Here is an 11,415-nt window from a genome sequence, read left to right as displayed (position 1 = left end):
AAGTATACTTCTTTTGACCTAAGTGAAGTTATGGATAATCTACTAATGTGTTTACTCTTTATCATACCTAAGAAGCAAGGATTTACAGAGGTGATATTACATAAAAGGTCTTGATTTTACAGTTAGACCTGTGAATCAAATGTCTTTCATTTGTCTCTATACATTAACAATTTAGCACCTATACATAATGTCTCTATACTTTAACAATTAAAAACATTTGTGTGTTTGTGTTAAATGTAATAATTATTTGATATGGAGTTTCCATAAAATTTAAAATAAGAATCTCCTAGAAGCTAAGAATAGGGAGAGGGGTAGATTCCAAGGTTATTCTCTAAAACTTCAAATCTATCCTATCTCATGTGTCTCAGATACTCCTGGCTATATTTATTTATGACCGGATATATATTTTAACAACATAATGGACCTTCTCAGTCACTGATATGCTTTCACTGAAGTAAAGGTGTTAAATCAGCGGAGTCAATGTCATTGCCAAGGGAAAAGAATGTGATGACATTCTTGTGAAGACTTCATTCACACAGAAAAGCGTGTGTGTCAATAAGAGTCCAAAACATCAAAAAAGAAAAGAGAGTGTAATTCAAAATAAAAGATACTGAAAATTCTAGAATATGTAAAGTGTGAATATCCAATAAGCAGGTTTTATACTTTTGAGTGACTTCTTTAATTTTAAACTTATACCTACCATGTAGCTTTTGTATTTTTGTAGATAAGCCTACCATGATAAATGCTTTAGTTAAAATGTAATGATCTATTAGTTTTAAATTGTATTTTAACTTTGATCTTAAAACTGAAACAATACAATTAATTACAAAATTTACATGGAAAATGTTTCTCAAATTCTTAAAAGCGTTCATTATATGTTAAATTGTATCATTTAAATTTTTATTTTTCTTGCTACAGGAAATTTTTCTTTTATTTTTAAGCCATACATCCCTTTTATTGTTAAGTCAAAGAGGTATCAAAATGAAAAGCAAAAAATTACAAGGAAAGACTTATGTAATTAACTACTAGGAGCATCAAAGGAATCAAAAGTGGGACTAGGTGCAGGGCAATATGAATTAATGGACAAGGGAAGGACAAGGATGGGGAATCCTTCATTCAACAAGAATTTAGGACTAGTCTTTAATGTTCTTCTAATGGAAAACTGCATGCTGCTTCCTTAAAGATGATGGCCAGATTACACTAGAAGATAAACTGGATGACTGTTATCTCCTAAAAATTAAGTAGTTATGTGAATCACAAGATTTCTCCAAGGGTTAAAAGAGAACGTACAGATTTGAAAAATATGTTTGGTAATGACATAACTGACAAGGGGCTAATCTCTAAAATTTCTAAACAGCATCAATACTTAACAACACAAAGACAAGCAGTCCAAGTTTAAAATGGGAAGAGAACATAGACACTTCACCATAGAAAACATTCAAACCTCCAACAAACATGGGAAGAACCACTCAACAGTTATTAGCCAGTAAAGAGATGCAAATGAAAACCATAATGAGATGTTGTTGTACTCCAGTAATAATATCAAAGTTCAATGAAGACAAAACAATGACCTTTGATGAGGGTTTGGGAGACAATCTCTCAAACACTGGTATGAGACTGTAAAAGGGTGGTGGGCCTGTAAAGTGCTACAACCACTCTAGAAAATGATATGGTGCTTCCTTCAAAAGTTGGAAATAGAGATGCCATTTGATCCAGTGATCCAGAACGTCTTCCAGAGCAAGAAGAGCCTGGACATGAGTAGACACATACACCTCCGTGCTCATGGCCGTACTAGTCACAGTCGCAGGGATGGAGGCAAGACAAGCGGCCATCAAGGATGAGAGGATAAATAAACCATGGCACCGTTTAGTTTGGTTTGGTTTAGTTTAGTTTAGTTTAGTTTAGTTTAGTTTGGTTTAGTTTAGTTTAGTTTAGTTTAGCTTATTAGCTTAGTTTAGTTGAGTTGAGTTGAGTTGAGTTTGGGGGGGTCACTCTCTTTACAGCAAAACTCAAGTGAATTGACTCTGTTTTCTGTCATTAACTCCTCTTCTCCTGTTCTCTCTTAACCACTGCTACCACTACACTCTGACTACCCTGACGTGAACCTTCATATCAATTAACTAGTGTCATTTTGCAACTCTCGTCCTATTTAATCTTTCAGCAGCCTTTGACCCGACCTTCTTTTTGAGATGTTTTTCTCCCACGGTGTACATAAACTTAATCTCTTGATCCTCTCCACTATTCTCAGTCTCCTTTATTGGCTCTTTCTCTTCTCTTTCCTCTCCAGAATGAAATAACTTCACCTTTTCTCTCAACTTGCACTCACTCCATATGAATCACGTTCAGTTCTGGTTTTAAGTACCACCCATATACTGATGAATCCTAAATGTATGTCTTTAAGCCAGAATTCTCACTCAAACTCCAGACTAATCTATCAGAAATTGCTTCATCCACAAGCTTTCAGTAGTATCAGTTGATGGTCAATCCATCTTTTTAGTTGCTCAGGCACAAACTATATAGTCATGCATGACTCTTATTTCTCTCGCTCTCCACATCCCGTTGGTTTAAGAAATCGTATTAGTTCCACCTCCAAAATACATTCACAAACCTTCCATTTTTTGTGTCTTCTACTGCTACCACTGATATCTCTCAAGTGAATTAATGTAAAATACTCCTGACTGGTGCTCCTGCTTCTATCCTTGTCTTTGTGTGTTATGCTCAACACAGCAGCCACAAAGAATCTCGGAAACTCTAAGATCATCTCCGTCCTCTGTTCACAATCTACAATGTCACCTTATTTCACTCAGAAGAAAAGAGTAATCTGGTCCTCCCTCGTCTTTCTGATCTCTATGCCTGTTTCTCTCCTCCTCACTCATTCTAATCAGACACAGTGGTCTCCTCTCTCTTCACTGAGCATGCCAGCTAGACTTAGGTTTGGCATGGGCTTTTTTCTCTCTTTTGCAAAGCTCTGCCTCCGCCATGAATAACTAGCCCACTCCCAGGGTTCATGAACCCCACGTTTCCTTTGAAAATTTGTTTCGTTTTCAAACCTTCTTGTTGCTTTCGTTGGGTGACACTGAGTTGATTCCAACTTATTAATACCTATTGATAAGCCCTTCCATCCGTGGTTCAGATTCCCCTTACAATGCTCTAATTTTTCATTTTATCACAGCACTTTTAGGTTTTTAATATCAATTATGTACTTGCTTATTGGCCTAATAATTCAAACCTCACAAAAGAGCCATTTTATTCTTTGATCTATCCCAAGCATGCTTTAGAATACTGCTTAGCACAGAGTCGATATTCACTATGATATTCATTGAATAAGTGAAAGAATACATGAATGTATAAATGAAAGTAGACTAATATCCCACCTGTTAATAGACAAAATGGCAGTCCCCCCACACACACACCTTTTTTGTTGTTGTTCTTTACCTTCTTTCTCCTTCTCTAGGTTGTACATGAAAGGGTGTAGGAAAAAGGGCTTTTCTATGGAGGAATAGCTAAATACAATAGAGAGATTTTTAATGGCCAATTTTAGTTTTTTTTAAGTGCCTTTAGTGTTTTCAGTTTGGGACTGTAAAATCTTAGACTGTTGGGTGATTTTAAGGGTTTTTTAAATCCTTTGTCTCTCTGATTTTTCATTTGATTGTACTTCTATTTGGGAAGTACCTTTTAAATAAAATTTGCCCAAGTGACTAAAAGGATGCCAGAAAAGGAATATGAGGAAACAAGCAGCTAAAAGGAATTCAAGGAAAACAGAAAAAGGAAACAGCAAGTTTTCTTCTAGGGTTTCAGCCCAATTCATTAAAGCAGGAAAGAGACCAGGTTCAAGGCCAATGCTGAGCCTGTTGTGAATACTGTATTAGAGTGTTCTTTTTATTCTCAAAGGAGCCCTGGTGGTGCAGTGGGTTACACACTGGGCTGCTAAAACAAAAGAAGGTCAGCAGTTTGAACCCACAAGCCCTGTACAGAAGCGAGATGAGGCTGTCTGCTCCTGTGAAGATGTCCAGTTTCAGAAATGCAAAAGAAGTGCTCTACTCTGTCCTATACGGTTGCAATGAGTCAGAAGGGAGTTGACTTGTTGGCAGCGAATGGAAGGTTCTTTCTCAGGAACCTGAAATGGCAGATGAGGTACCAGGAAAAACTTATATAGTTATATAAATCTAGCTATATAAAAAATGATAACAACTCCTATTGTATTAGGAGTTTTAATATTCTTTATACATATTTACTTCTTCCTTCTCTAGTTCTGATTTTACCCTGATTTTGTTTCTGTTTTTCAGTAATCTTGTGCCTAGTATTTACACAGCAATGGGATCCCTCCCTACTTGGGAAGGCAGAGGTCTGAAAATAATAAACTAAAGATGTATTTGCTATCTAATGTTGTATAAAAATTTTGCCAAAATTTAGTGGACTAAGACAACAACAAGCATTACTACCTCTCATAGTTCCCGTGATTCAGGAATTCAGAAGGAACTTGGTTGGACAATTCTGGATCGGGCCTTCTCACACAGCCCAGTCAGATATTGGCTAGGGCTACGGAATTGTGAAGACTTGACTGGCAGATCCACCCAAAGGTCGACCTCTCAGATGGTTTGCAAGTTGGTGCTGGCTGTTACCAGGACCACAGGACTCGTGGAGATGTTTGAGAAGTTTTGTTGCGTGGTCGCTCCCTACATGCAGTGAACAATACCAAAGAGCAAGATGGAAACTGCAGTGCCTTCTACGGTGGCAGAAGGTACTCTACTAATCCCACGGGTCAATTCTGGTTCAGTGTAGGAAGGGAGTAGCCAGAGTGTGAATAATAGGAAGTAGGAACCTGGAGGACAATCGTGGAGGGTAGCTACCACAGTCGTTAAGTAACTTGCCACATGCACCACAACGCAATCTTAGTTCACCTCATAGTGTGAAGCAGATGAATAGTTTTCTAACTATACAACTTCAGAAAGTGAGACCATTCTGCCTCACTTTCCAGTCTTGCCTCTCCACCTCTCAAGAGGCCTGATGCCGCTATACAATATCACCTTAGCATATGTGAGCAGTTAGCCTACTTTTTGTTAGAAAGTATTTTAATTGTAAAAGTAGATCATAAGCAATAAAGTGGTAGCACGTCTGGGGAAATTATAAGAAGATATCATCCTGGTGATTTAGCAGGGGGAAAAAACGATTTACTTTTCTCTGTTAGAATTAATAGATCTTGAAGAAAGTAAGTAGATATTAAAATTTAGGATACATCACATAAGCATTCTAATTTTACCCTGTTTTCAGTAAACAAAGGGAAAAGAGCCACTGGGCTTGGTTATGCTCCATCCAGAGAATAAAATTTACTCTTAGACTTCAAGGAAGTAGTCAATGTCTTTGTGACTTGACTTCCACTTATAAAAAATGAGGATAATGTCTAATGTCACCATAAAGATTAATGTCTGAATATAAATGAATAACTGAGTATACACACACACACACACACAACAGCTCTCCAGAGAAAGACAAGGAGATCTGCTTCCATAAAGATTACAGCCAGGAAAACTCTATGGGGCTGTTCTACTCAGTCACATATAAGTCCCAACTCACTCAATGGCACCTAACAACAAAAGCATCTAGCATATGTATTTCCAAATACTAACAAGTAAATTCGTCATAAACATAAATTCTTCATGGCGGTCAGCATCCCTTACCTTTTACTCTATCGTTCCTCCAATAACTCTCAAAACATGGAGCCTCCCTTACAACTCTAATAAACTATGACTCTTACTACTATGAAAAAAAGCTGATGTCATAAACACATTCTGTTACAGTATCACTAAGGACCAGATCCCAGCCTTGGTTACACAATTCCTAAGGAGCTACCAGCCTTGCTAGCCTCAAAAGAGAGCCTGAGAATACAAAGAATGAGAGTAAGGTGAGTAAGCAAGGCTCTGAAGCTACAAATATTCTTAATGGATCTTTCATTATTAAGTCTTGGCAAAAGAATACATCATTTAGGAGTGAGAGTAGGCACTAGAAAGCTTTAAAAGAAAAAATGTTTATTTATATAATAACATAAATGGCACCTTCTATTCCAAATGCTTGAGAAAAAGAACATCACGTATTAGACCCTATCCTCCCCACTCGCACCTCCATGGCAACATCACCACAGTGAGATCTGAGATCCAAAGCATTATTCCCCCGATAACTAGTTGTCAAAAGGTTACCTCCTCCAATAAATGGCAGTTTCTGTCATTAATCCTTTTCTGCTATTTTCATCTCTAAGGAAGCTAGTGATGATTAAGTAAAATCAAAGAGGGTTTTCATCTTCTAAAAACCTGCATGCTTATGCTTCTTTCATTGTTACAAATCCTTCACAAGAAAAAGATCAATCAAAAGCATAAAGATAGTGATTTAAACTTCCTATGTGCTTCCATTAGAGGACTTCTCTTAGAACACACTCATAGAAGCCTTCACTTCTCAGTGGCATCATTCACTGGCTGGCATTGCTTGGGGAGCTTTGCCACCATCACTCTCCTTATCACCATCTTATTCCATGGACTCCTTTCTGTTATCTAGGAGCCTCCCATGCCGCCTTCCACATTCCACCTGTGATACTGTCAGGTTCCAGACCCTCCTGAGCCCCCGTCTACCATTATTACATTGTCTTTCCTGAGATATTTTACTTCGAGAGATTTACTAGGTGAATGATTATTCTGATTATCTTTATCAAAAACATTTAATTCAACTCATCTCATTCTCTTGAGAATTATCTGCCTTTTAAGCATAGATTCCTAGAGACTTCGCCATCATCTGGGCCTAGGCATTTTTGGTGAATAATGACAGAAGGTACCTGAGCATCGCTTGATCTTTTTTAGAAAAGTGAAGTCTTTGGATCACCCACTTGGTTAAAAGAGCTGAAGAAGGAAAGCTTCTCTCTGAAGTCATCCTTAAGGATAAGGAGCCTAACCCCAAACATCTAGTGCGAATCCAGGGCTTTCCCACTGCACTTAGGATAAGCATCTACATTCATTCTACAGTCAGCAAAATATGTCCTTTCCCCTACTACACACTCTCCTTGAGTCAAATCGACCTTACTTTTGTCCTTGCACACCAAGCTGCAATCTGATGCCAGCCTAAGCCCCTGAAATGCCATGTTCCAGTTCTTAGCATTCAGATTATGCTTCACTGGTTCTCAGTTCAAATCTCACCGCCTCAGACAACCTAAGGTAATCATACATCATCTTCTATTTAACACATTCTCCGGTTCTGTTTTCTTCTCTGTGTTAGTAGCTATGTGGTGTTCTCTTGTTCATGTATTCACTTATCACCCCCTTTAAGTCCACACCTAGCATCCTCTTCAATATCTGCTGTGTTCATGCCAGTTTTCCTCGTGTTTTGCACAGACCTATTATATATCTAGTACTCAAAACATATGAGTTGAATGAATGAACAGATGAATCCAATTGTCATTTCACTTTTAAATTTAAACAATTGAGGTAACAAGCTCTTGTTAGATTAATGTTAGAAAATGGGAGGGGCAGCTTACTTTCAGTACAACCAATGTATTAAAATGTCTTTACTAATCATTGACAACAGCAATTTTATTTAAAATATTACTAATATTGAATTGATTGAAAGTTTGTCTGCCTTATTTGAGGTGTCACAGATGAATGCCAGTATTCCTTTATAAATACTAACTCATTCTTCTGTCAGCGTTAAGAAACTACATTTCCCTTTAGCCAGTTTCTAGTCATTCTAGATATGTATTTTTGATTACAAGGATCTCAGAAGCCAATGAGCAACTCACCTGCCACAGGCTCTAATGAATGATCTCCGCACACACACAGTGGAGCTAAGCAGAGAGTCGGCTTGCCTAAGAAGTTAGCCAACACAGAATGAGTGCTTGCTAAACCTATAGCTTATTAGCTAGAAAAGCACACCCCAGAAGCACATCCCACCAAAAGAAAAGCACAGAAACGTGGATTTCTACCAGGTAGTGGGTCCAGTTAGTTGTACTTTAAATGCGGAAGGCTGAGAGCAGTTTGGAAAGAGTGCAAGCGGGTGCTTTTGTGGATTCTCCTCTTAAAGGGCAAACTGAAGGCAAGTCAATGATTCCAATTTCCTGGGTTTGTTTCTGTCATCTATAAAATAATATAACCAATATTGTTTGGCAAAGCAGGACTCCATTGTTTTAAAAAGCAATCTTTCTGAGAAGTATTAAATGACTGATAAAAGGGAGGAGGGAGGAAGAAATACAAAGAATCCAAGTCAATCAGAGTTAAATAATAATGTTCCCCTTTAAGAAAAAAATGTAGTGTGAGAAAACCTTAATTCTAAAGAATCATAATGAAATTTCTTGAAACTCTAAGTCCTAGGAAAGCTTGCAGTTAATTCTGCTGAAAGTATTGTTAACAGTTAGAGGACCAAACTCTATGAACTGCGATATTTTCAATTATTTTACTATCAAAGTTAGCTTATTGAAGAAAACATGGTGACTGCAGCAGCACAAACAACTGTCAGGCTGGCGCCGGGCCCTACGGCTCTTCATTGTGTTGTGCATGTGATCACGGTGGGTCGGAACGGACTTGACGGCCCCTAACAGCAGCAGCAAGGAAATACACGCCATCGTGGCTTGTTACACAAAACCAAAACCTCCTATTTGTTAGGAAGGGGAAAGGGGGATTTTTCATTAAACTTCTTATATGAGTTTAAGTCCAAAAATACTGCCACTAGGGTTCCAGTTCATATTCGCACATTTTGCTAAACAAATCATATTTAAGCATATCTTTGTGGCTAGTAGATGACTGCATACCATTTCTCTTAGTAATACCCTTGTCCTCATCTCCTGAGGGAACCTGAAGACAAGGTCCAATCTACACAGTGGTTTACAAGAGGACCTGCTGTGCCTGTTACATTCAAGGCAATGAGGGCAGTGAGCTCAGAAAGCTAGGGCGACTTGATAAATTTTCTCAAAGATACAGGATGATATTGGGGACTTATTTTAAAGAAGGTTTCAAAAATATGAACACTGCTTTGGTGAGAAAAAGACCAGGAAAGTTTCACTGAAGCATTTTATTGCATCACAACGATGTAGATGCTTATTTTGGAGGGTAGCAGGGCCAGTCCTATCAAAACAAGAACTGTGTTGGGAAATCTTACCACAGCCACTCTATAGCCTTGATCTTGCCCCATTTTTTGTTCCCAAACTCAAAGACCATTTAAAAGAAAGCAACTTTAGTCACTGAAGGATGCCAGAATTACAGTAACTCTTCAGAAACAGAAGTAGAAAGCCTCATCTTCCTTCCACCAAGTAGCTAGTGGTTTCAACCTGCTGACCTTGAGGAATACAACCCAACGGTAACCCACGATGCCCCAGACTCTTCCCCAGGAAAGGTGTAGAGAGATGGAAAAGATGGAAACACCTCTAGATGTAATATATATTGAGAAACAATAGCTTCATAGTTTGATATTTTAATTTAATTTGGAAAATTCTTGAGATTTTGTAGCAATACTTTAAAGAATTATCCTCTTACTAGCTCATTTCTCATTAATTTGATCTTAATTGTATCTTTTTGTGCTTCTGCTAAGATTATTCATTTCAATGGTAAGGTTGTCTTCAGCAAGTACGGCTGTGGGTGGACCATTTACAATCTGCAAGGTTTGGGGTGGGTAGGAAACGTCCTCCTGCCAGTGGATAGCCACTCAGCAGTACTGAAAACCAATCCTTCTGTTTCACTCATCATGCTGTATGGTTCCATTAAAAAAAAGTGCAGCTAATCCACCCTATCAACGTGGATCTACACGAATTCCCTGACAGTTTATGGTCAGGAGAGGAAACTGTGATGGACACATTGCTATTATTTCTTTACTCACTTTCCACTATAAGCACGTGTAAATTCATTGAAAAAAATCAGTTTAGGTTCTCTTGTATTTTGCAGAGGCTGTAATATAGTAAAAGAACTACACTACTATAAAATTGCTACATATATGTTATAGCTTCAAATGTCTTCTAAAGGATTAAGGATCATGGTTTTAAACCCTTTCCAATAAGCGTGGATTCTCCTGCGCTATTAAAAAGCATAGGTGAAGCACCAAGATAAAGTTGTGTGCCCCTAGTGACCTCTAGAGTGGAGCTAAGCTTCCACAACAAGACTTGGGTAGTAGGGAGCAGGTAGGACGCCAAAGCCAAGCGCGCTACTGGAGATCAATTTGAAGTATTCTATACTCCCCGGGTCCCCATGTCAGATTTTATTGTAACCACACCCCGCAGTAAGTCTCCGCCTCCCGGGCCATTCCCTTCATTGGGTTGAAATCCAAGTTCAAACACCGCCTATCTCCCCTCTCCCTCACCCCGGGTCCAATTTCCCGGCTCGGAGCCTCGCCCGCCCTTCCCGGGGTCGCACCCGCTCCCACCTCTGCAGCGGTGCGGAGAGCCAACCCCTTGGCTCTGCAGGTCCCCCGCAGGAGCGCCCGACCCCAGGAACCTGCGAGCGGCGACCTCGGAGAGTCCCAGCCGCGGGAGCCGGCGACCAGCGCGCGGCGCCCTTTCCAGTTCTGGGGACGCCCCCAGACAGGACGTTGTCCAGGAGGGTCCCTCCGGGGGTCTAGCTCAGACCGCGCCGCGAAGCCGCCGGTCTCCTCCACGACAAGCTCTCCCTACTCCGTGCCTTCGTTTCCCTCCTCTGAACTTTCCAACTTCGGAAGCCCTAGTTCCAAAGGAGCAACAGGGGGGCGGCTCAGCCAGTCACTGGCCCCTCAATGACCCCAAAGAGCCGGCAGCCCGCAGGGTCCCGGCCAGTAGTGAGTCTCTGTAGCCCTCGGAGAAAAGCCGAGGCAGGCAGCTCCCATCTCCTCCTGAGGATGGAGGCTGGAAAAATGGATGCAGAACTTGTCATCCCAGGGATGAATGGACAGGGTGGGGGTGGGGATGCGTAAAACTCACACTCTTTTACACACACACACACACACACACACACACACACACACACACGGCTTGATTACGAGCAGGATGAGTTCTAGATCGCCCAGCATGCGCAGGAGCCAAGAGTGGCTCATCTCCCTCCTGCCTGGAGTCGGGGACAGGGTGCAACAGATAGACAGCTACCCCAGCTCTCAGCGCAGGAGAGGGATGGGAAAGAGGACCTCTCTGCGGGTGTCCCTAGGGTACCCAAAGAAGGCAAACTCCAGTCAGAGTGTCCCCAGAGCAGCCGTGGTGAAGTCCTCCCCCCGCCCGGAGAAGGCAAACTCTTCCCGGGAGGCAGCAGCCTTCCACTTGGCCAAGCCTGGATGTAAACAGGCCAGCCGGAGCGCTGCACCGCGGGCGGGCGGTGGACCGGGGAGCAGGGGGGATGGAGAGGGACTCACCCTGGACGCTGAGGGGCGTTCGCTTCCTGGCCATCTTCCGCCCGCTTCCCTCCTCCAGGCCCCCCGCGAGCCGCCCCCGGC

The sequence above is a fragment of the Echinops telfairi genome, unplaced genomic scaffold, assembly GCF_000313985.2.
Source record: "Echinops telfairi isolate 266 unplaced genomic scaffold, ASM31398v2 ScPeMD7_443;HRSCAF=831, whole genome shotgun sequence".
NCBI lineage: Eukaryota > Metazoa > Chordata > Mammalia > Afrosoricida > Tenrecidae > Echinops > Echinops telfairi.
This window is presented reverse-complemented; position numbering follows the sequence as displayed.